We start from the raw sequence: 22,899 nt of genomic DNA, 5'->3' as shown, positions 1-22,899 counted from the left end.
AATTGTCAGAGCCTCTACAATCTCCTCCCACAGGGGATACATCTCATCTGGGCCTGGGGATTTAAACGAGTGACCAATTGAAGGTGAGAATGAGGAAATAAATGGAAAGGGGGAGAAAATAAAGTGTTTTACTCCCAGCTGTTTGGGACAGGAGGAAGTTTCAGTCTGTGTGAAGCTCGATCCTCACTCACAGACAGGAGCAGCAGCTTTGCTGGGCAGACCAGTGGAGGAAGCTCCGTGCAGCCATTGACACAAAGGCCCTGATTGGCTGGAGGACCATTCAATCTCCCTGATGTAAACAATGAGAGGCGGATCCCGGCCCACGTGGGGCGAGGGGTTTATCGGGCCAGCGGTTCTGAGCTGTTGTTCAATCTTCAGTCTGTTGTTTCTGTGACCAGCGCTATTGCTCCCAATGGGACACTGCGTGCTGGGAACGCCCCTCTGCGTCAGTGACGTCACAATGCAGCCCTGCCTGAATCAGACAATAGGAAGCGCTGTCCAGCGGCACGTCTTCGGGTTCCAGTGCGCAGCCTCGGCGCGTGGACTGGTGAACCTCCCCTCCCCGAGCCAAGGTTTCCAGGCAACCGGTTCAAGGCGCCGCCCAGAGCGAGAGGCCGCTCAAATCCCCTCCCCCCGGCCCGGGACTGCGCATGTCCAAAGGAGAGTTTACCCCCCCCTCGACCGTCCTGCTGAGACGTTGACCAATAGGGAGAGTTGGAAGACCAAAAGGATTCTGGTCCTCCAATCAGAGCGCGGGCTTTGTGTGAATGAAGATCGAGCTTCACACAGACTGAAACTTCCTCCTGTGTCTCCAACATCTGTGAGTAAAACACTTTCTTTTCTCCCCCTTTCCATTTATTTTCTCATTCTGACCTTCAATTGGTCACTTGCAGCAACTGAAGGGAAAGGAAGTGAATCCAGGGAGGGTGCAGACTCTGCAAAGCTTGGCCCAGGTCTCTCTCTCTCAAAGACATTGACACCCTTTGCCCCCTCAGCTTGACACATTTCTTTGTCTGGCTAAAAGGATGGTCTCTTTCCCAATGTTCACAATTAAACGGCAGTTTCCCCAGGAGATGGCTGACATTTAAAGGGACCGTATATTCATAGAATCCCTGTAGTGCAGAAGGAGGCTATTCAGCCCATTGAGTCTGCACCAATGCTCTGAAAGAGCACCCTACCTAGGCCCAATCCCCCGCCCTATCCCCGTAACCCCACCTAGGCGCAATTTAGCATACCATAGCCAATCCACCGAACCTGCACATCTTTAGACTGTGGGGGGAAATGTGTGAGAAATGAACATTCTGTGTTCTCACAAATGGAAGCGCCTGGAGAAAACGCACGCAGACACGGGAAGAACATGTAAACTCCACACAGACAGTGAAATTAATTCAGGACTGAGTGCAGGAGCAGCTGCATTTTTGCAAACTCTGTCTCTACTTGTCTTTTAATTCTTTATTTTATCTTGATGTAAATTCCACAATTAATTAGGGATACATGTCTTGTACTACGTTCCTGGAAGATCCTGGCTAGATTTTAGTGATGAGGGGCTGAGTTAAATTGAATAATTACTGGTTTGATTGAAGTATAATTACAGTATGGTTTTGCTGGTGAGTGGGTCCACACCTCGGCGGTGCTGTGAGCATCGTAATGATAGCTGCCATTGTGAATTATATTGTGAGCAATGGTCTAGGCTCCGTGGTGCAGGTTGTTGCTGCTCACTTTGATGACCTGGGAACTATCCTTAAGACAATTGTAGAAGTGAAGAAGAGAATTCTGGCACTTGACAAAGAAATTACCCTGTTGAGGGCTCAACTTCAGTCCTTGGAAATCCTGTTGCATGGTGTGTCATTTATCCTGACCGACTCTGGGAGTAGGGGCTGAATAGGGGGTGTTCGTGCGCCCGGTCCTTTGCGAGGACTGCGGCGGGCGGGGGGGAGGGGGGGGGTTTCTGACTCATTCTGAGGATTTTCTGCCATGCTTTAGCAATCTCGATCTGAATGTTTGGATGTTTTTGGTTCGACAGAACATATTGCATCCGGTCTTCGAGGCCTGGGGCCTCTGACCACCGGTCTAATGTTGTCCCATCCTTGATGCTTGTTGTGAGGGGTTGCAGGTGGCTGGACGTGGCTGGGGCAGAGATTCCTTGCTGCCTTGACCTTGGGGTGATGGCATGGCAGAGGTGAAGGGGCTTTTGTTTAATGGAGATTTGGAGAAGTCCTGAGGGTTTCTCAATGATCATTTCATGGCTTTGCCTTTCCAAGTGCCATGGATGATATTATCCTGCGCTTCATCAATAATCCTGTGCTGTTTTTGCAAAAAAAAACACTGAGTGGGTAATGTAATGTCGTTTGTGCAGAGTCTTGTCCTTTTTCAGCGTGCTGCAATCCTTGCGCTCCCAAGAGGGAGTGCATTTTAGACACCCCTCATTTCTCATTTACAGAGACAATGAGTAAAGCTGCAGCAGGGTGGTGGGTGAGACAAGCCCTCGCTTAGATTGAGGAAAACTCTCAGTCAGAACGATTTGTATCTGGGTTTTATTCAGCATTTTTGTTATTTTGAGTCTGGAGAATCCGTGCTGAGCTCCTACGAAAACCCGGACAGATTATTATCCTCGAGAGGACTGGGTTCCTGATTGGGTTCCTTGTGATTTGTCCATGTGGTTGAAGTCTCTGGAGTTGTTGGAGTCGGGGAGAAAAGTGTGGTGGCGCGTGACTGGGTGTGGTCGGTTAATCCTTGCTCGATATGTTGGAGTGAGACTCTCTGTGCTGTGAATCTGCCTTGTTGGAGCCCTTCTTCGGTTTGAGTGTAGGCTTAGTGGGGGAGACAGCCCCCCCTCCTCCAAGTGGCCTTATATGGTGGCATCCTGACTACCTCCTCGTTGTAATCTGATCTTCCATGGGGAAGCAGTATTTTGGTCTCTGTTGAGGCAGCGCTGCTCTTTCCTGTAGTATCCTCTTTGTAATGGCAGGCAGTGCAGGTCTATATCCGATGTTCCTTGGTTAATCCGGGCATTCCTCCATTATGTTTTTTTTTTCATAGAATGTACAGTGCAGAAGGAGGCCATTTGGCCCATCGAGTCGGCGCCGGCTCTTGGAAAGAGCACCCTACCCAAGGTCCACACCTCCACCTTCTCCCTCATGGTAGACTAGTACAAAAGGTGAAGTCACACGGGATCAGGGGTGAGCTGGCAAGGTGGATACAGAACTGGCTAGGCCATAGAAGGCAGAGAGTAGCAATGGAGGGATGCTTTTCTAATTGGAGGGCTGTGACCAGTGGTGTTCCACAGGGATCAGTGCTGGGACCTTTGCTCTTTGTAGTATATATAAATGATTTGGAGGAAAATGTAACTGGTCTGATTAGTAAGTTTGCAGACGACACAAAGGTTGGTGGAATTGCGGATAGCGATGAGGACTGTCGGAGGATACAGCAGGATTTAGATTGTCTGGAGACTTGAGCGGAGAGATGGCAGATGGAGTTTAATCCGGACAAATGTGAGGTAATTTATTTTGGAAGGTCTAATGCAGGTAGGGAATATACAGTGAATGGTAGAACCCTCAAGAGTATTGAAAGTCAAAGGGATCTAGGAGTACAGGTCCACAGGTCACTGAAAGGGGCAACACAGGTGGAGAAGGTAGTCAAGAAGGCATACGGCATGCTTGCCTTCATTGGCCGGGGCAGTGAGTATAAGAATTGGCAAGTCATGTAGCAGCTGTATAGAACCTTAGTTCGGCCACACTTGGAGTATAGTGTTCAATTCTGGTCGCCACACTACCAGAAGGATGTGGAGGCTTTAGAGAGGGTGCAGAAGAGATTTACCAGAATGTTGCCTGGTATGGAGGGCATTAGCTATGAGGAGCGATTGAATAAACTCGGTTTGTTCTCACTGGAACGAAGGAGGTTGAGGGGAGACCTGATAGAGGTCTACAAAATTATGAGGGGCATAGACAGAGTGGATAGTCAGAGGCTTTTCCCCAGGGTAGAGGGGTCAATTACTAGGGGGCATAGGTTTAAGGTGAGAGGGGCAAGGTTTAGAGTAGATGTACGAGGCAAGTTTTTTACGCAGAGGGTAGTGGGTACCTGGAACTCGCTACCGGAGGAGGTAGTGGAAGCACGGACGATAGGGACATTTAAGGGGCATCTTGACAAATATATGAATAGGATGGGAATAGAAGGATACGGACCCAGGAAGTGTAAAAGATTGTAGTTTAGTCGGGCAGCATGGTCGGCACGGGCTTGGAGGGCCGAAGGGCCTGTTCCTGTGCTGTACATTTCTTTGTTCTATCCTTGTAACCCAGTAACCCAACACTAAGGGCAATTTTGGACACTAAGGGCAATTTATCATGGCCAATCCACCTAACCCACACACTGTGGGAGGAAACCGGATCACCCGGAGGAAACCCACGCACACAGGGGGAGAACGTGCAGACTCCGCACAGACAGTGACCCAAGCCGGGAATCGAACCTGGGACCCTGGAGCTGTGACGCAAATGTGCTAACCACCGTGCTGCCCCGTTTCTTCTCCTAATACCTGGGTGGGCAGCATGCTGTTGCGGGTTCCAAGTTGGTCTGTTGGGTTACGGGAGTTTCCCTTGTGTTGGCAGTGGGGGGGCGGCGGGAGGTTGGAGGGGGGGGGGGGGGGGGGGGGGAGGGGGAGAGGATTTTCCTCCTCCCAGGATGCCCAGTTGACGGGTGTTTTGATGATTCCCCCCGGTGGTGGGGTCCCCTCAGTTGAGGACGACGTGATTCTTCTCGTGTCGGTGGGGCTGGTGCACTGCCTTGGGTGTGGTTAGTGAGAGTGAGGCTGGTTGGGTGCTGAGTCCTGACATGCGCTGTGTATCCTGGGTACTTACTCTGATGTGCCAGAGTGCGCGGGGCTGGACCAGGTCCTGTACTGCGGCTGGGATCCTGTTGCCCCTTGTGCTTGCGAAGTTCCTTCTCGAAGACACTTCGTCAGAACATCCTGAGAGGCTCGGTGTTGATAGGTTCTGATTATCCTTGGTGACTCCCAACTGCACGAGGGTGCGGGACTGGACCAGATCCTGTACTCTGGCTGGGATCCTGTTTCCCCTCATGTTTGGGACATTCCGTCTTAGCTGGGATGTTCTGAGGCTGAGTGAGGTTTGAACGAGCCGCTTTTTCCCTTCTTTGTCTTGTGGTGAGTGCTGTGTGCCAGAGGATTAGGGGCTTGTGGCTGAAATGAAATGAAATGGACTTCCGGGTGCGGCGATGACCAGCTGAGTCGCACGTTTTGGCAGCTCCCTGTGAAACGGACTTTTGGGCTCTTGATAGGAGCCCCAACGGCAATTTTAACGGCTGAAAACACCGTGCGATAAACCAGAAGGGTGTTCCCCCTGGACACGGATGGAAAAAGGAGAGGAAAGTGGCCGGATTGCAGCGGATCCTTTGGAACAACGGCAAGGAAGGCAAGCAGAAACCAAGATGGCATCGGAAGGTGGCAGTTTCATATGGGGTCCTGAACAACAAGAGTTTTTGAAACGCTGCGTGGAGGAGATAAAAAAGGAAATGAAGAAAGAGTTGTTGGCCCCGATATTACAGGCGATTGAAGGGCTGAAAGAGGATCAAAAGACCCAGGAGCAGGAGCTTCGGGTCGTGAAGGCGAAAGCAGCAGAGAATGAAAACGATATACAGGGCCTGGTGGTGAAGTCGGAGATACAGGAGGCACACCAGAAACGATCTGTGGAGAGGTTGGAGGCACTGGAAAATAACGCAAGGAGGAACAACTTGAGGATTCTTGGCCTTCCTGAAGGTGTGGAGGGGGCGGACGTCGGGGCATATGTGAGCACGATGCTGCACTCGTTAATGGGAGTGGAGGCCCCGACGGGTCCGTTGGAGGTGGAGGGAGCATACCGAGTTATGGTGCGAGGATCGAGAGCAGGAGAAGCTCCCAGAGCCATAGTGGTGAGATTTCTCCGTTTTAAGGATAGAGAAATGGTCCTTAGATGGGCGAAGAAAACTCGGTGTAGTAAATGGGAGAACGCGGTGATCCGCGTCTATCAAGATTGGAGTGCGGAGGTGGCGAGAAGGAGGGCGAGCTTTAATCGGGCCAAAGCGGTCCTTCACAAAAAAAAGATAAAGTTTGGAATGCTGCAACCGGCAAGACTGTGGGTCACATATCAAGGGAGGCACCACTACTTTGAGACGGCGGATGAAGCGTGGACTTTTATTGTAGAAGAAAAATTGGAATGATTGGACTACGAAAATGAACGTTTGGACAAAGTGGTGGGACGAGTGGGGGGGGGGGGGGGGGGGCGAAGAGGGATTGTATGATTAATCCTGCGGTATGGTAACTTTTCTTTCTCCCACAGGTGGTGATGGGGGGAGGTGGGGAGGGAGAGGAGATGGGGCGTTGGCCATGGGAGGCGGGGCCGAGGGAGAGGCGCGGGCTTGGTTCCCGCGCTATGATAATTATGGCGGGAATAGAGAAGCAGGAAGGAGGGGGCGCCGCACGGGGCGAGCCGTGATCACGGGGGGAAGCCGAGGTCAGCCAGAATTTGCTGACTTCTGGGAGCAACATGGGGGGAGTAATTACACGTAGCGGGGGGTCTAGCGGGGAGGGGGGGGGAGGGGGGAATTACTGGGTTGCTGCTGCTGGGGAAAGGGGGGAGTGGGTACGGGAAAGGATGGGCGGGGGGGCACCGTCTGGGAGAAATACAGCTGCGTGGGAACTGGGCGAGAAGCTGGAAAAAGATGATGGCTAACCGGCAAGGGGGGGGGGTGGGAAGCCCCCCAACTCGGCTGATCACGTGGAACGTGAGGGGGCTTAACGGGCCGATAAAGAGGGCACGAGTACTCGCACACCTTAAGAAACTTAAAGCAGATGTGGTCATGTTACAGGAAACGCACCTGAAACTGATAGATCAGGTTAGGTTGCGCAAAGGATGGGTAGGGCAGGTGTTCCATTCGGGGCTGGATGCGAAAAACAGGGGGGTGGCTATATTCGTGGGGAAGCGGGTAATGTTTGAGGCAAAGACTATAGTGGCAGATAACGGGGGCAGATATGTGATGGTGAGTGGCAAATTACAGGGAGAGATGGTGGTGTTGGTAAACGTGTATGCCCCGAATTGGGACGATGCCAATTTTATGAGGCGAATGCTAGGACGCATCCCAGACCTAGAGACCGGAAAGCTGATAATGGGGGGAGACTTTAACACGGTGTTGGAACCAAGGCTGGATAGGTCGAAGTCCAGGACTGGTAGGAGGCCGGCAGCAGCCAAGGTGCTTAAGGATTTTATGGAGCAGATGGGAGGGGTGGACCCGTGGAGATTCAGTAGACCTAGGAGTAAGGAGTTCTCGTTTTTCTCCTATGTCCATAAAGTCTATTCACGCATAGACTTTTTTGTGTTGGGTAGGGCATTGATCCCGAGGGTGAGGGGAACGGAATATACGGCTATAGCCATTTCGGATCATGCCCCACACTGGGTAGACTTGGAGATAGGGGAGGAAACAAGAGGGCGTCCACCCTGGAGAATGGACATGGGACTAATGGCGGATGAGGGGGTGTGCTTAAGGGTGAGGGGATGCATTGAAAAGTACTTGGAACTCAATGACAATGGGGAGGTTCAGGTGGGAGTGGTCTGGGAGGCGTTGAAGGCGGTGGTTAGGGGGGAGCTGATATCAATAAGGACACATAAAGGGAAGCAGGAGAGTAAGGAACGGGAGCGGTTGTTGCAAGAACTTTTGAGGGTGGACAGACAGTATGCGGAGGCACCGGAGGAGGGACTGTATAGGGAAAGGCAAAGGCTGCATGTGGAATTTGACTTGCTGACCACAGGCACTGCAGCGGCACAATGGAGGAAGGCGCAGGGTGTACAGTATGAATATGGAGAGAAGGCGAGCAGATTGCTGGCACACCAATTGAGGAAAAGGGGAGCAGCGAGGGAAATAGGGGGGGTGAGAGACGAAGATGGAGAGACGGAGCGGGGAGCGGAGAGAGTGAATGAAGTGTTTAAGACATTTTATAAAAAATTGTATGAAGCTCAACCCCCGGAAGGGAGGGAGAGAATGATGGAGTTTTTGGATCGGCTGGAAATTCCCAAGGTGGAAGAGCAGGAAAGGATGGGATTGGGAGCACAGATCACGGTAGAAGAAGTGGTGAAAGGAATTAGGAACATGCAGACGGGAAAGGCCCCGGGACCGGACGGATTCCCAGTTGAATTTTACAGAAAATATTTGGACTTGCTCGCCCCGCTACTGACGAGGACCTTTAACGAGGCAAAGGAAAGGGGACAACTGCCCCCGACTATGTCAGAAGCAACGATATCGCTTCTTTTAAAGAAGGAAAAGGATCCGCTACAATGCGGGTCCTACAGACCAATCTCCCTCCTCAATGTAGATGCCAAGGTCTTGGCCAAGGTAATGGCAATGAGAATAGAGGAATGTGTCCCGGGGGTGGTTCATGAGGACCAAACTGGGTTTGTGAAGGGGAGACAGCTGAACACGAACATACGGAGGTTGTTAGGGGTAATGATGATGGCCCCACCAGAGGGTGAAACGGAGATAGTAGTGGCGATGGATGCCGAGAAAGCATTTGATTGAGTGGAGTGGGATTATCTGTGGGAGGTGTTGAGGAGATTTGGGTTCGGAGAGGGGTATGTTAGATGGGTGCAGCTGTTGTATAGGGCCCCAGTGGCGAGTGTGGTCACGAATGGACGGGGATCGGCATATTTTCGGCTCCATAGAGGGACAAGGCAGGGATGTCCTCTGTCCCCATTATTGTTTGCACTGGCGATTGAGCCCCTGGCGATAGCGCTGAGAGGTTCCAAGGGATGGAGGGGAATACTTAGGGGAGGAGAAGAACACCGGGTATCTTTATTTGCGGATGATCTGCTACTATATGTGGCGGATCCAGCGGAGGGGATGCCAGAAATAATGCGGATACTTGGGGAGTTTGGGGATTTTTCAGGGTATAAATTGAACATGGGGAAGAGTGAGCTGTTTGTGGTGCATCCAGGGGAGCAGAGTAGAGAAATAGAAGACCTACCGTTGAGGAAGGTAACAAGAGACTTTCGTTACCTGGGGATCCAGATAGCTAAGAATTGGGGCACATTGCACAGGCTAAATTTGATGCGGTTGGTGGAACAGATGGAGGAAGATTTCAAGAGATGGGATATGGTAGCATTGTCAATGGCAGGGAGGGTGCAGGCGGTTAAGATGGTGGTCCTCCCGAGATTCCTCTTTGTGTTTCAATGTCTCCCGGTGGTGATCACGAAGGCTTTTTTCAAAAGGATAGAAAAGAGTATCATGGGTTTTGTTTGGGCCGGGAAGACTCCGAGAGTGAGGAAGGGATTCTTACAGCGTAGTAGGGATAGGGGGGGGCTGGCACTACCGAGCCTAAGTGAGTATTATTGGGCCGCTAATATTTCAATGGTGAGTAAGTGGATGGGAGAGGAGGAAGGAGCGGCGTGGAAGAGATTAGAGAGGGCGTCCTGTAGGGGGACCAGCCTGCAGGCTATGGTGACAGCCCCATTGCCGTTCTCACCAAGGAACTATACCACGAGTCCGGTGGTGGTAGCTACACTGAAGATTTGGGGACAGTGGAGACGACATAGGGGAAAGACCGGAGCACTGGGGGGGTCCCCGATAAGAAACAACCATAGGTTTGCCCCAGGGGGAATGGATGGGGGATATGGAATGTGGCAAAGAGCAGGTATAACGCAATTGAAAGATCTATTTGTGGATGGGAAGTTTGCGAGTCTGGGAGCGCTGACCGAGAAATATGGGTTGCCCCAAGGGAATGCATTTAGGTACATGCAATTGAGGGCTTTTGCGAGGCAACAGGTGAGGGAATTCCCGCAGCTCCCGACACAAGAGGTGCAGGACAGTCATCTCAAAGAAATGGGTGGGGGACGGTAAGGTGTCGGATATATATAGGGAAATGAGAGACGAAGGGGAGACTATGATGGACGAACTAAAAGGGAAATGGGAAGAAGAGCTAGGGGAGGAGATTGAGGAGGGGATGTGGGCAGATGCCCTAAACAGGGTAAACTCGTCGTCCTCGTGCGCCAGGCTAAGCCTGATTCAGTTTAAGGTATTACACAGGGCACATATGACTGGAACACGGCTCAGTAAATTTTTTGGGGTGGAGGATAGGTGTGCGAGGTGCTCGAGAAGCCCAGCGAATCATACCCATATGTTTTGGTCATGCCCGGCACTACAGGGGTTTTGGATGGGGGTGACAAAGGTGCTTTCGAAAGTAGTAGGAGTCTGGGTCGAACCAAGCTGGGGGTTGGCTATATTTGGGGTTGCACAAGAGCCGGGAGTGCAGGAGGCGAAAGAGGCCGATGTTTTGGCCTTTGCGTCCCTAGTAGCCCGGCGCAGAATATTGCTAATGTGGAAAGAAGCCAAGCCCCCGGGGGTGGAGACCTGGATAAATGATATGGCGGGGTTCATAAAGTTAGAGCAGATTAAGTTTGTCCTAAGGGGGTCGGCTCAAGGGTTTGCTAGGCGGTGGCAACCGTTCGTCGAATATCTTGCGGAAAGATAGATAGGGGAGAACAAAGAAGGCAGCAGCAGCGGCCCAGGACTTGGGGGGGGGGGGGGTGGCCTGAGACAAGGCAGTTGCCAATTAGGGCTAGTTTTTATTTTTTGTTATTTAATATTTATTTATTTGTTGTTGTTTTTGTTTAAATTTAAAAAGGTCATTATTATCTGTATTGTTACAATGTTGTGTAAAGGATGCACAATGTACTGTGTTGGTTGACCAAAAATTTTCAATAAAATATTATTTAAAAAAAAAAGAAATGAAATGAAATGAAAAATCGCTTATTGTCACAAGTAGGCTTCAATGAAGTCACTGTGAAAAGCCCCTAGTCGCCACATTCCGGCACCTGTTCGGGGAGGCTGTTACGGGAATTGAACCGTGCTGCTGGCCTGCCTTGGTCTGCTTTGAAAGCCAGCGATTTAGCCCTGTGCTAAACAGCCCCATTCTTGTGTCCTCGTCCCTTTTATCCTGAGCCCCGCTACTCCTGGTAGCACAATAGCATATGGTTAGCACTATGGCTTCACAGCGCCAGGGTCCTGGGTTCGATTCCCCGCTGGGTCACTGTCTGTGCGGAGTCTGCACGTTCTCCCCGTGTCTGCGTGGGTTTCCTCCGGGTGCTCCGGTTTCCTCCCACAAGTCCCGAAAGACGTGCTGTTAGGTGAATTGGACATTCTGAATTCTCCCTCTGTGTGACCCGAACATGCGCCGGAATGTGGCGACTAGGGGATTTTCACAGTAACTTCATTGCAGTGTTAATGTATGCTGACTTGTGACAATAAAGATTATTCTTCCTTTTCCTTTTTTCTCCTGTCTCAGTTGGTTTGTTGCGAGGCGCTGACTGCACTGACTATGATCTGAATCTAGGCCCTCTCTGTATGAATGTGTGGAACCATGATCGTTCTGTACTGTGCCTGAGTTTCGGGTTTTGTTCTGTCTGATGGAATGTGTAAAATATCCTTTTAGAATTAGTGCTCTTGCGATTTTTTTTTTTTTTTTTTTTTTTTTTTTTTTTTTCCTCCCTTCATTTTCTATTTCTGTTATCCTGGGGCTAAAGAATCCATGGTTGGGGCAGCACGGTGGTGCAGTGTTTAACACTGCAGCCTCACGGCGCCGAGGTCCCAGGTTCGATCCCGGCTCTGGGTCACTGTCCGTGTGGAGTTTGCACATTCTCCCCGTGTTTGTGGGTTTCGCCCCCACAACCCAAAGATGTGCAGGGGAGGTGGATTGGCCAAGCTAAAATTGCCCCTTAATTGGAAAAAATGAATTGGGTACTCTAAATTTTTTTTAAAATCATCCGTGGTTGGCTCCTACAAGGGTACAGACAGGTCTGATAGCCGCGAGGAGGACATGACAGTGTGTTATTGGTGCCTCTGGTGTTGCTGGAGCTGAGGGAGATATGTTCTGGTGAGCGCCCAAACCTGGCGCTAAGATCTTATCCTGAATTCTCGTGGTTATTCGAACATAGAACTGTACAGCACAGTACAGGCCCTTCGGCCTACGTTGTTGTGCCGAACTAGTCTGAAACTAAGATCAAATCAACCTCCTCCCAATCATTCGAGTGCACTCCATGTGCCTATCCAATAACCGCTTGAAAGTTCCTCAAGTGTCCGACTCCACTACCAGAGCTGGGAGTGCGTTCCACGTCCCAAGCGCACTCTGAGTAAAGAACCTACCTCTGATATTGCAAGCACCCGCCGCCTGGAAAGATGTGCACAATTTTACATGTTTTCGTGGCCTAGTCATCCTCTCCCTTGCTCTCTGGTAATGTGTATAGAGTCGCCAAATTGAGTTTAGCGATTGTACTGGGCCAACTGGATTGTTGTTCTTCTGTCCTCTGTATCCATGTATGTTCAGACATTGTTTTGCTGTGTTGTGCCATTCCTGTGGTTTTGTTGTGTCATTTGCTAAAATGGAAAATCTTCAATAAAAATACTTCCCAAAAAAAAGTACTGGAACTCCCTCCCTCCGCACAGTGGGTGTACCTACACCTCCGGGACTGCGGCAGTTCAAGAAGGCAGCTCACCACCACCTTCTGAAGGGCAACTAGGAATGGGGGATAAATGCTGAACTGGCCAGCAACACCCCCACATCCCGTAAAATGAATAAGATCTGTGTCCAGGACAGGGAGCGGTGAGCATGGATCTGTCAATCAGCCTGAATCAGCACCTTCAGGAGAATTGGGAGGGTGGATATTAGATACAGCAGAGTGAGAATGGAGGGAGAGTGTGTGGGACGGAGATTTACAGATTTTGGGGGATGAGAGAGGAAAGAATGTTGCATAGAAACTAGAAATGTCTGTTCAGAGTTTCTATCCTGTACTGACAAGTGATGTCTTTTGTAAATTGTTTTTCCAGGATATTAAAAGAGGAGGAATTACAGACATAAATCTCAAACGTCACGTCTACGTCTGACAGGGTCACTCGATTCCTTGGGATCGAAGACCATCGGGTTTTTAATCTAGAAGGAGACATATTTCTGTCCTGTCGGCTTCAAAAGATTTTAAACATCGTTGTGACTGGAAAAGCACCGAGACAAACACACCTGAGTGAGAGTGTTCCAGAGCACCGACTGTGGGAAGCGCTTTAACCGTTTGTTTAAAAAATTCATTTACATTATGTGGGCTTCACTGGCTGGGCCAGCATCGATTACCCATCCCTAGTTGCCCTTCAGAAGGTGGTGATGAGCCGCCTTCTTGAACCGCTGCAGTCCTTGAGGTGTAGGTACACCCACTGTGCTGTTAGGGAGGGATTTCCAGGACATTGCCCCAGCGACAGTGAAGTTATGAAGATATATTTCCAAGTCAGGGTGGTGTGTAACTTGGAAACGAACCTCCAGGGGATGAGGTTCCCAGGTATCTGCTGCTCTTGTCCTTCTAGATGGTAGTGGTCGTAGGTTTCGAAGGTGCTGTCTGAGGAACGTTGGTGAGTTACTGCCGTGCATCTTGTAGATCTTCAAACTATTTTTCCGGGGACCCATTTTTACCAACTGGCCAACCTTCGGGACCCACGCCGGCCGACCTTAGCGACCCACACCGGCCGACCTTCGGGATCCACGCCGGCCAGCCTTAGCGACCCACGCCGGCCAGCCTTAGCGACCCACGCCGGCCGACCTTAGCGACCCACGCGGGCCGACCTTAGCGACCCACGCGGGCCGACCTTAGCGACCCACGGCGGCCGACCTTAGCGACCCACGGCGGCCGACCTTAGCGACCCACACCGGCCGACCTTCGGGATCCACGCCGGCCAGCCTTAGCGACCCACGCCGGCCGACCTTAGCGACCCACGCCGGCCGACCTTAGCGACCCACGCGGGCCGACCTTAGCGACCCACGCCGGCCGACCTTAGCGACCCACGGCGGCCGACCTTAGCGACCCACGCCGGCCAGCCTTAGCGACCCACGCCGGCCGACCTTAGCGACCCACGCCGGCCGACCTTAGCGACCCACGCCGGCCGACCTTAGCGACCCACGCCGGCCGACCTTAGCGACCCACGCCGGCCGACCTTAGCGACCCACGCCGGCCGACCTTAGCGACCCACGCCGGCCGACCTTAGCGACCCACGCCGGCCGACCTTAGCGACCCACGCCGGCCGACCGTAGCGTTCCCACGCCGGCCGACCGTAGCGTTCCCACGCCGGCCGACCTTAGCGACCCACGCCGGCCGACCTTAGCGACCCACGCCGGCCGACCTTAGCGACCCACGCCGGCCGACCTTAGCGACCCACGCCGGCCGACCGTAGCGGCCCACGCCGGCCGACCGTAGCGGCCCACGCCGGCCGACCGTAGCGGCCCACGCCGGCCGACCGTAGCGGCCCACGCCGGCCGACCTTAGCGACCCACGCCGGCCGACCGTAGCGGCCCACGCCGGCCGACCTTAGCGACCCACGCCGGCCGACCGTAGCGGCCCACGCCGGCCGACCTTAGCGACCCACGCCGGCCGACCTTAGCGACCCACGCCGGCCGACCGTAGCGGCCCACGCCGGCCGACCTTAGCGACCCACGCCGGCCGACCTTAGCGACCCACGCCGGCCGACCTTAGCGACCCACGCCAGCCGTCCTTAGCGACCCACGTTGGCCGACCTTGTTGCTAACTTTAGCCTTAGTTTAATTGCTCTGTTCGATCACCTTTGCTCTTGAGTCGCCAGGTATCTTTCTGATACCGCCACGTGGTTCAGGTCCGAGTAATGATCAATAATCCAATTCACCGCTTAGTAAGAATTAAATCAAAGCACATTTATTATATACAGTAATCAATACTCATGCATAAATTCTACGTCTAAGCTACTTCTACGACTAACAGGCCAATACTTAGCTCGGAACTGGCCCACCAGGTCAGGGAAACGAATGGCCTTTCGTTCGGGTTCTGAGCCTGCGGGTTCGAAGCTGGTACAGATTGATAGCTAGGAGCGCCTATCTCGTTGCGAGCGTTGAAGTAAGACTTACTGGATGTTTCGCGATGGCTGGACCGGTCACTGTCAAGGGTTGGTCTGCGTGGCTGAGTAACCCGGTCAGAAGAAGGGTGCAGGAGGATGCAGAATGGATAGCAGAAAGGCCGATTTGAACTTGGACTCTATTCTTATAGTCCCCAGGGGCTTCCCGCCTTTCGGGGCGGACCCTGTACCTGGTTCCAAGTGATTGGACTTCGTCCCAATCACTTGGTTCAATATCCTCCAATGCTGGAACGATTCCTTGATCGATGGGCGGTCTTGAGGTGATCGTTCACCTCCCTTTGTGTAGGCTTCTGTTGGCGCCGATGAGTCTGGGTTGGCTTTGTGTCTAAAATGTTGCACATTGTTCCCGGGGATTGCTCATTAGTATGCAGATGGCTGGTGTTTTGTTGTGCTGATGGTTACTGGTATCGATCTTGTCTGGCCTTCCCAGAGGTGAATACACAGTTTACCTGTAGCTGCTTGTTTTAGTCCTGTTGGCTGATTTTCCCATCAGCCTTTGCCGTTGGCCATTTTAAATCTGGGTTAGCCATTCTAAATCGGGAGTTAGCCATTTTAACTGGCTACAACCTTAGCGACCCACTCCGGCCGACCTTAGCGACCCACTCCGGCCGACCTTAGCGACCCACTCCGGCCGACCTTAGCGACCCACTCCGGCCGACCTTAGCGACCCACTCCGGCCGACCTTAGCGACCCACTCCGGCCGACCTTAGCGACCCACTCCGGCCGACCTTAGCGACCCACTCCGGCCGACCTTAGCGACCCACTCCGGCCGACCTTAGTGACCCACTCCGGCCGACCTTAGAGACCCACGCCAGCCGACCTTTACGACCCACGCCAGCCGACCCTCATCGTCTACGCCGGCTGACCTGCGCGATCCACCATTTTCTCTTACCTTGTTTGCTGCTGACAAAAATGTAGGAAATGGTTTTGGGTCCCTTTGGCCCTCGTACACGCTCCTCCAATGGAACCTGTTGGATGAAGGTGAAGCCTTCCGGTGTCGGAAAGTATGGAGTCTCCATCTGTCCAAAGTTCTGAATTTTTTTCCGGTAAAATTTTATCAAATTAAACCCCCCCTGAACTTGTAAAAACAAAAATAAAATAAAATGAATGAAATAAATGAATAAAACCTCCCCGAACTTGTAAAACACAAAGCTGTGAACGTTAAAAAAAAAAAGCGGCCGCACTGCATATGCGTGCCCGATCACGGGCGCATGTGCGCATAGTTTTGCGCATGCACGCCGATGATCTGGCACGCAGGCGCAGTCCGGCCGCATTTTTTTTGCATGTTCGTGGCCATTTTGAAGGCCGCTTGCAGTCGGCGTTTTTAACAGCCGGCTGCTGTGGCAGTTACGCGCAGACTTGCGCGATCGGGAGCGCCGCGACGGACGGCTCCGCGACCCACCCGCGGAGCCCGCCCACGAGTTTGACAATGCCTGTTGTAGATGGTACACACGGCTGCCACTGTTGGTCAGCGGTGGAGGGTTGAATGTTTGTGGAAGGGGGAGCAATCGAGTGGGCTGCTTTGTCCTGGATGGTGTTGAGCTTCTTGAGTGTTGTTGGAGCTGCACTCATCCAGGCAAGTGGAGAGTATTCCATTACACTCCTGACTTGTGCCTTGTAGTTGGTGGATTGGGGGGGTCAGGAGGTGAGTTACTCACTGTAGGATTCCGAGCCTTTGACCTGCCCTGGTAGCCACAGTATTAATATAGATTTCACAGTGCAGAAGGAGTCCATTCGGCCCATCGAGTCTGCACCGGCTCTTGGAAAGAGCACCCGACCCAAGGTCAACACCTCCACCCTATCCCCATAACCCAGTAACCCCACCCAACACTAAGGGCAATTTACCATGGCCAAACCACCTAACCTGCACATCTTTGGACTGTGGGAGGAAACCGGAGCACCCGGAGGAAACCCACGCACACACGGGTAGGATGTGCAGACTCCGCACAGACAGTGACCCAAGCCGGAATCGAACCTGGGTCCCTGGAGCTGTGAAGCAATTGTGCTATCCACAATGCTACCGTGCTGCCCCCAATATAAGACCATAAGACATAGGAGTGGAAATAAGGCCATTCGGCCCATCGAGTCCACTCCACCATTCAATCATGGCTGATTTCAACTCCATTTACCCGCTCTCTCTCCATAGCCCTTAATTCCTTGAGAAATCAAGAATTTATCAACTTCTGTCTTAAAGACACTCAACGTCCCGGCCTCCACCGCCCTCTGTGGCAATGAATTCCACAGACCCACCACTCTCTGGCTGAAGAAATTTCTCCTCATCTCTGTTCTAAAGTGACTCCCTTTTATTCTAAGGCTGTGCCCCCGGGTCCTAGTCTCCCCTGCTAATGGAAACAACTTCCCTACATCCACCCTATCTAAGCCACTCATTATCTTGTAAGTTTCTATTAGATCTCCCCTCAACCTCCTAAACTCCAATGAATATAATCCCAGGATCCTCAGACGTTCATCGTATGTTAGGCCTACCATTCCTGGGATCATCCGTGTGAATCTCCGCTGGACCCGCTCCAGTGCCAGTATGTCCTTCCTGAGGTGTGGGGCCCAAAATTGCTCACAGTATTCTAAATGGGGTCTAACTAATGCTTTATAAAGCTTCAGAAGTACATCCCTGCTTTTATATTCCAAGCCTCTTGAGATGAATGACAACATTGCATTTGCTTTCTTAATTACGGACTCAACCTGCAAGTTTACCTTTAGAGAATCCTGGACTAGGACTCCCAAGCCCCTTTGCACTTCAGCATTATGAATTTTGTCACCGTTTAGAAAATAGTCCATGCCTCTATTCTTTTTTTCAAAGTGCAAGACCTCGCACTTGCCCACGTTGAATTTCATCAGCCATTTCTTGGTCCACTCTCCTAAACTGTCTAAATCTTTCTGCAGCCTCCCTACCTCCTCCATACTACCTGCCCCTCCACCTATCTTTGTATCATCGGCAAACTTAGCCAGAATGCCCCCAGTCCCGTCATCTAGATCGTTAATATATAAAGAGAACAGCTGTGGCCCCAACACTGAACCCTGCGGGACACCACTCGTCACCGGTTGCCATTCCGAAAAAGAACCCTTTATCCCAACTCTCTGCCTTCTGCCTGACAGCCAGTCGTCAATCCATGTTAGTACCTTGCCTCGAATACCATGGGCCCTTATTTTACTCAGCAGTCTCCCGTGAGGCACCTTATCAAAGGCCTTTTGGAAGTCAAGATAGATAACATCCATTGGCTCTCCTTGGTCTAACCTATTTGTTATCTCTTCAAAGAACTCTAACAGGTTTGTCAGGCACGACCTCCCCTTACTAAATCCATGCTGACTTGTCCTAATCCGACCCTGCACTTCCAAGAATTTAGAAATCTCATCCTTAACAATGGATTCTAGAATCTTGCCAACAACCGAGGTTAGGCTAATTGGCCTATAATTTTCCATCTGTTTCCTTGTTCCCTTCTTGAACAGGGGGGTTACAACAGCGATTTTCCAATCCTCTGGGACTTTCCCTGACTCCAGTGACTTTTGAAAGATCATAACTAACGCCTCCACTATTTCTTCAGCTATCTCCTTTAGAACTCTAGGATGTAGCCCATCTGGGCCCGGGGATTTATCAATTTTTAGACCTCTTAGTTTCTCTAGCACTTTCTCCTTTGTTATGGCTACCATATTCAACTCTGCCCCCTGACTCTCCGGAATTGTTGGGATATTACTCATGTCTTCTACTGTGAAGACTGACGCAAAGTACTTATTCAGTTCCTCAGCTATTTCCTTGTCTCCCATCACAAAATTACCAGCGTCATTTTGGAGCGGCCCAATGTCAACTTTTGCCTCCCGTTTGTTTTTAATGTATTTAAAGAAACTTTTACTATCATTCCTAATGTTACTGGCTAGCCTACCTTCAAATTTGATCCTCTCTTTCCTTATTTCTCTCTTTGTTATCCTCTGTTTGTTTTTGTAGTCTTCCCAATCTTCTGACTTCCCACTACTCTTTGCCACACTATAGGCTTTCTCTTTTGCTTTGATGCATTCCCTAACTTCCTTTGTCAGCCATGGCTGCCTAATCCCCCCTCTGATAACCTTTCTTTTCTTTGGGATGAACCTCTGTACCGTGTCCTCAATTACTCCCAGAAACTCCTGCCATTGCTGTTCTACTGTCTTTCCCACTAGGCTCTGCTCCCAGTTGATTTTCGTCAGTTCCTCCCTCATGCCCCTGTAGTTACCTTTATTTAACTGTAACACCTTTACATCTGATTCTACCTTCTTTCTTTCAAATTGGAGATTGAATTCGACCATATTATGATCACTGCCTCCTAAGTGCTCCCTTACTTTAAGATCTTTAATCAAGTCTGGCTCATTACATAACACTAAGTCCAGAATGGCCTGTTCCCTCATGGGCTCCATCACAAGCTGTTCCAAAAAGCCCTCCTGTAAGCATTCAATGAATTCCCTTTCCTTGGGTCCACTGGCAGCATTATTTACCCAGTCCACCTGCATATTGAAGTTCCCAATGATCACTGTGACCTTGCCTTTCTGACATGCACTTTCTATTTCGTGGTGCATTTTGTGCCCCCGGTCCTGACCACTGTTAGGAGGCCTGTACATAACTCCCATTTGGTTTTTTTGCCTTTGTGGTTACTCAACTCTACCCACACAGACTCCACATCATCTGACCCTATGTCGTTTAGTGCTATTGATTTAATTTCATTCCTAATTAACAAGGCAACCCCGCCCCCTCTGCCCACCTCTCTGTCTTTTCGATAGGTTGTGAATCCCTGGATGTTTAAATGCCAGTCCTGAACCCCCTGCAACCATGTCTCTGTGATGCCTTCCACATCATACCTGCCAGTCACAATCTGGGCCACAAGCTCATCTACCTTGTTCCGTACACTGCGTGCATTTAAATATAGCACCTTTAATTCTCTATTGACCGTCCCTTTTTGTTTTCTTAGTGTGGTGGACCTTGGTTTACTGAGCCTTTCCATAAACTGTGTCATATTTTGTGGGATGGGGACAATCGTAACCACTCTTGAATTTTGTCTGTTCGTGTTTTTTTGTATTCCTAAGCAGCTACGCTCCCCACTGTTTACTTCACCTCTTGGTTCCCTGACTTTCCCTTCCCCCCCAATCTTTAGTTTAAAGTCCTATTGACCACCCTATTTACTCTTTTCGCCAGAACACTGGTCCCAGCTCGGTTCAGGTGGAGACCATCCCAACGATATAGGTCCCCCCTGTCCCAAAACTGATGCCAGTGTCCCATGAAAAGGAACCCCTCATTCCCACACCACTCTGGTCCAGTTCAGTCTCTGATCAATGGTAACCCCCAGGATGTTGATTGTGGGGGATTCAGCGATGGTAATGCCGTTGAATGTCAAAGAGCGGCACTGTGTGGCACGAATTTAACTTGTCACTTGACAGCCCAAGCTTGGAGATTGTGCAGGTCTTCCTGTATTTGGACATGGACTGCTTCATTATCTGAGGAGTCGCGAATGGTGCTGAACATTGTGCAGTCATCCGCAAACATCCCCACTTCTGACCTTATGATGGAAGGGAGGTCATTGATGAAGCAGCTCAAGATGGTTAGGCCTAGGACACTACCCTGGGGAACCCCTGCAGCGATGTCCTGGAGCTGCGATGATTGACCTCCAACCATCACAACCATCGTCCTTTGTGCTAAGTATGAATTGTATTGGCTGAAGACTGACATTTGTGATGCCAGGAGACCGAGATGGATCATCCACTTGGCATTTATGGCTGAAGATTGTTGCAAATGCATATATACCTTGTCTTTTGCATATATGTGCTGGGCTCCTCCATCATTGAGGATGGAGATATTTGTGGAGCCTCCTCCAGTGAGTTGCTTAATTGTCTGCTGCCATTCATGGCTGGATGTGGCAGGACTACAGGGCTTAGATTTGATGCGTTTGTTGTGGAACATCTGAGCTGAGTCTATTACTTGCTGCTTATGCTGTTTAGCACACAAGTAATCCTGTGTTGTAGCTTCACCAGGTTGACACCTCATTTTTCGGTATGCCTTATGTTGCTCCTGGCAGGCTCTCCTGCACTCTTCATTGAAGCATGGTTGATGCCCTGGCTTGGTGGTAATGGTAGAGGATAGTGCCACACAACACGATGGAGGGTGACCTCAATGTGAAGACGGGACTTTGTCTCCACAAGGACTGTGCGATGGTCACTTCTACCGATACTGTCATGGCCAATGCAGCTGCAGCAGGCAGATTGGTGAGGTTACATCGCCTCAAAACACATTGCACCATTCACAGCAAGGATAGACCGTACACGTGTTCTGTGTGTGGATTAGACTTCAACTGCAGGTCTAACTTGGAGAAACATGAGGAGACCCGTAACTGTGGAAACGTGAGGACTGTGGGAATGGATACAGAGTTCCATTTGTGCTGGAAGCTCATTGATGCATTCACACTGGAGAGAGGCCGTTCACCTGCTCTGAGCGTGGGAAGAGATTCAGTGATTCATCCACCCTGCAGAGACACCAGCGAGTTCACACTGGGGAGAAGCCATTCACCTGCTCTCAGTGTGGGAAGGGATTCAGACATTCATCCAACCTGCAAAAACAACAGCCTGCTCTCTAGTTGGTTCCTCAACTTACTGCTGAAGAAAACCGCCCCGAATACATTCCAGAAATTTGTCCTCCACAGTATCAGTGCTCATTAGGTACCCATCCATATGCAGATTGAAGTCACCCAACGGTGCGGACTCGGTGGACCGAGTGGCCTCCTTCTGCACTGTAGATTCAATGATAATCTATGATTAATCTAGGACAAAGGTTCGGCACAACATCGTGGGCTGAAGGGCCTGTTCTGTGCTGTATTTTTCTATGTTCTATGATGACTGTTTTACCCATGCTTCAAGATTCTCTAATCGCCTGATTAATACTATGCCCCACACTACCACTACTCTCTGGTGCCCTATAAACATCTCTTACCAATGGTTCCTGCCCCATGCTGTTTCTTCGCTCCACCCAAACAGATTCCACATTTAGTATTCCTGATCTGAGATCCTCCCTTACTAATGTACTGATGCCGTCCCTTATTATCAGCGCGACACCATCTCCTTTTCCTTTCTGCCTGCATCATCAGCAAACTTAGCGACCAGACCTTCAGTCCCATCCTTCAAGTCATTGATATAAGATATAAATAGTTGAGACCCCAGCACTGATCCCTGTGACACACCACGCATTACATCTTGCCAACCAGAAGATGTAGGTGATGCCTACTCTCGGTTTTCTGGTAGCTCGCCAACTGTTCACACTGAGAGACAGTTCTGGGGTTAAATGTTGCCAGAAGGGGAGAAGAAATGGGAAGTAAACCCTCCGGAATGAATTATCACTTTGGACTGGTTCTGAGAGAGTTAAGTGTCAACCTCCGGGGTTGAGTAAAGTCTAATTGTGGAGTGGGATTTTCGATTGTGTAGAAGGGCAGTTCTATTTTATAATTTAATGTGTAGTTTTCCTACAAAAAGATTGATTTGTCAATGTTGCTTCTAGTTTGTTGCAGTAAAAGTCATAAAACTTGAAGTTCTGCCGTGTGATCCTTTTGACTGGAAATGTGATTTTTTTTTTTAGAAGTTACTGACCTCTACAGAGATCCTAATCCACATGTTTTGACTTCCCATTTGAGCCTCGGGCCCCTTTCTGTCTCTTTATTGCTCATGTCAGTGACAGCCAGGCGACGGAGCTGAGGGCTGATTTGATTTTTCTTTCGAATTTACAGTGCAGAAGGAGGCCATTCGGCCCATCGAGTCTGCACCGGCTCTTGGAAAGCGCACCCTACTCAAGGTCCACACCTCCACCCTATCCCCATAACCCAGTAACTCCACCCAACACTAAGGGCAATTTTGGACACCAAGGGCAATTTAGCACGGCCAATCCACCTGACCCGCATATCTTTGGACTGTGGGAGGAAACCGGAGCACCCGGAG

At 50.7% G+C, this 22,899-nt stretch overlaps 1 protein-coding gene and 1 long non-coding RNA gene across 3 annotated transcripts in view; one reads left to right on the top strand and one right to left on the bottom strand.

Annotated features, from left to right (window-relative positions):
- The window catches only part of LOC140418067 (uncharacterized), a 169,685-nt gene that overhangs the window by 43,879 nt on the left and 102,907 nt on the right, over nt 1-22,899 (bottom strand). The window lies entirely within an intron of this gene.
- LOC140422549 (uncharacterized) overlaps nt 629-22,899 on the top strand; it is a 29,674-nt gene continuing 7,403 nt past the window's right edge. Inside the window, exons 1-2 of one of the 2 annotated variants that reach the window (XR_011947515.1) lie at nt 629-820; nt 12,856-13,422. This is a non-coding gene — a long non-coding RNA (uncharacterized lncRNA). Of the gene's footprint in view, nt 821-3,016; nt 3,158-12,855; nt 13,423-22,899 lie in introns of those variants that run through there. The other variant, XR_011947516.1, reaches the window with a different exon arrangement.

The sequence above is a fragment of the Scyliorhinus torazame genome, chromosome 5 (assembly GCF_047496885.1).
Source record: "Scyliorhinus torazame isolate Kashiwa2021f chromosome 5, sScyTor2.1, whole genome shotgun sequence".
Taxonomy (NCBI): Eukaryota; Metazoa; Chordata; class Chondrichthyes; order Carcharhiniformes; family Scyliorhinidae; genus Scyliorhinus; species Scyliorhinus torazame.
Note: the sequence above shows the minus strand (reverse complement) of the source record. Positions and strands in the feature narration are given on the sequence as shown.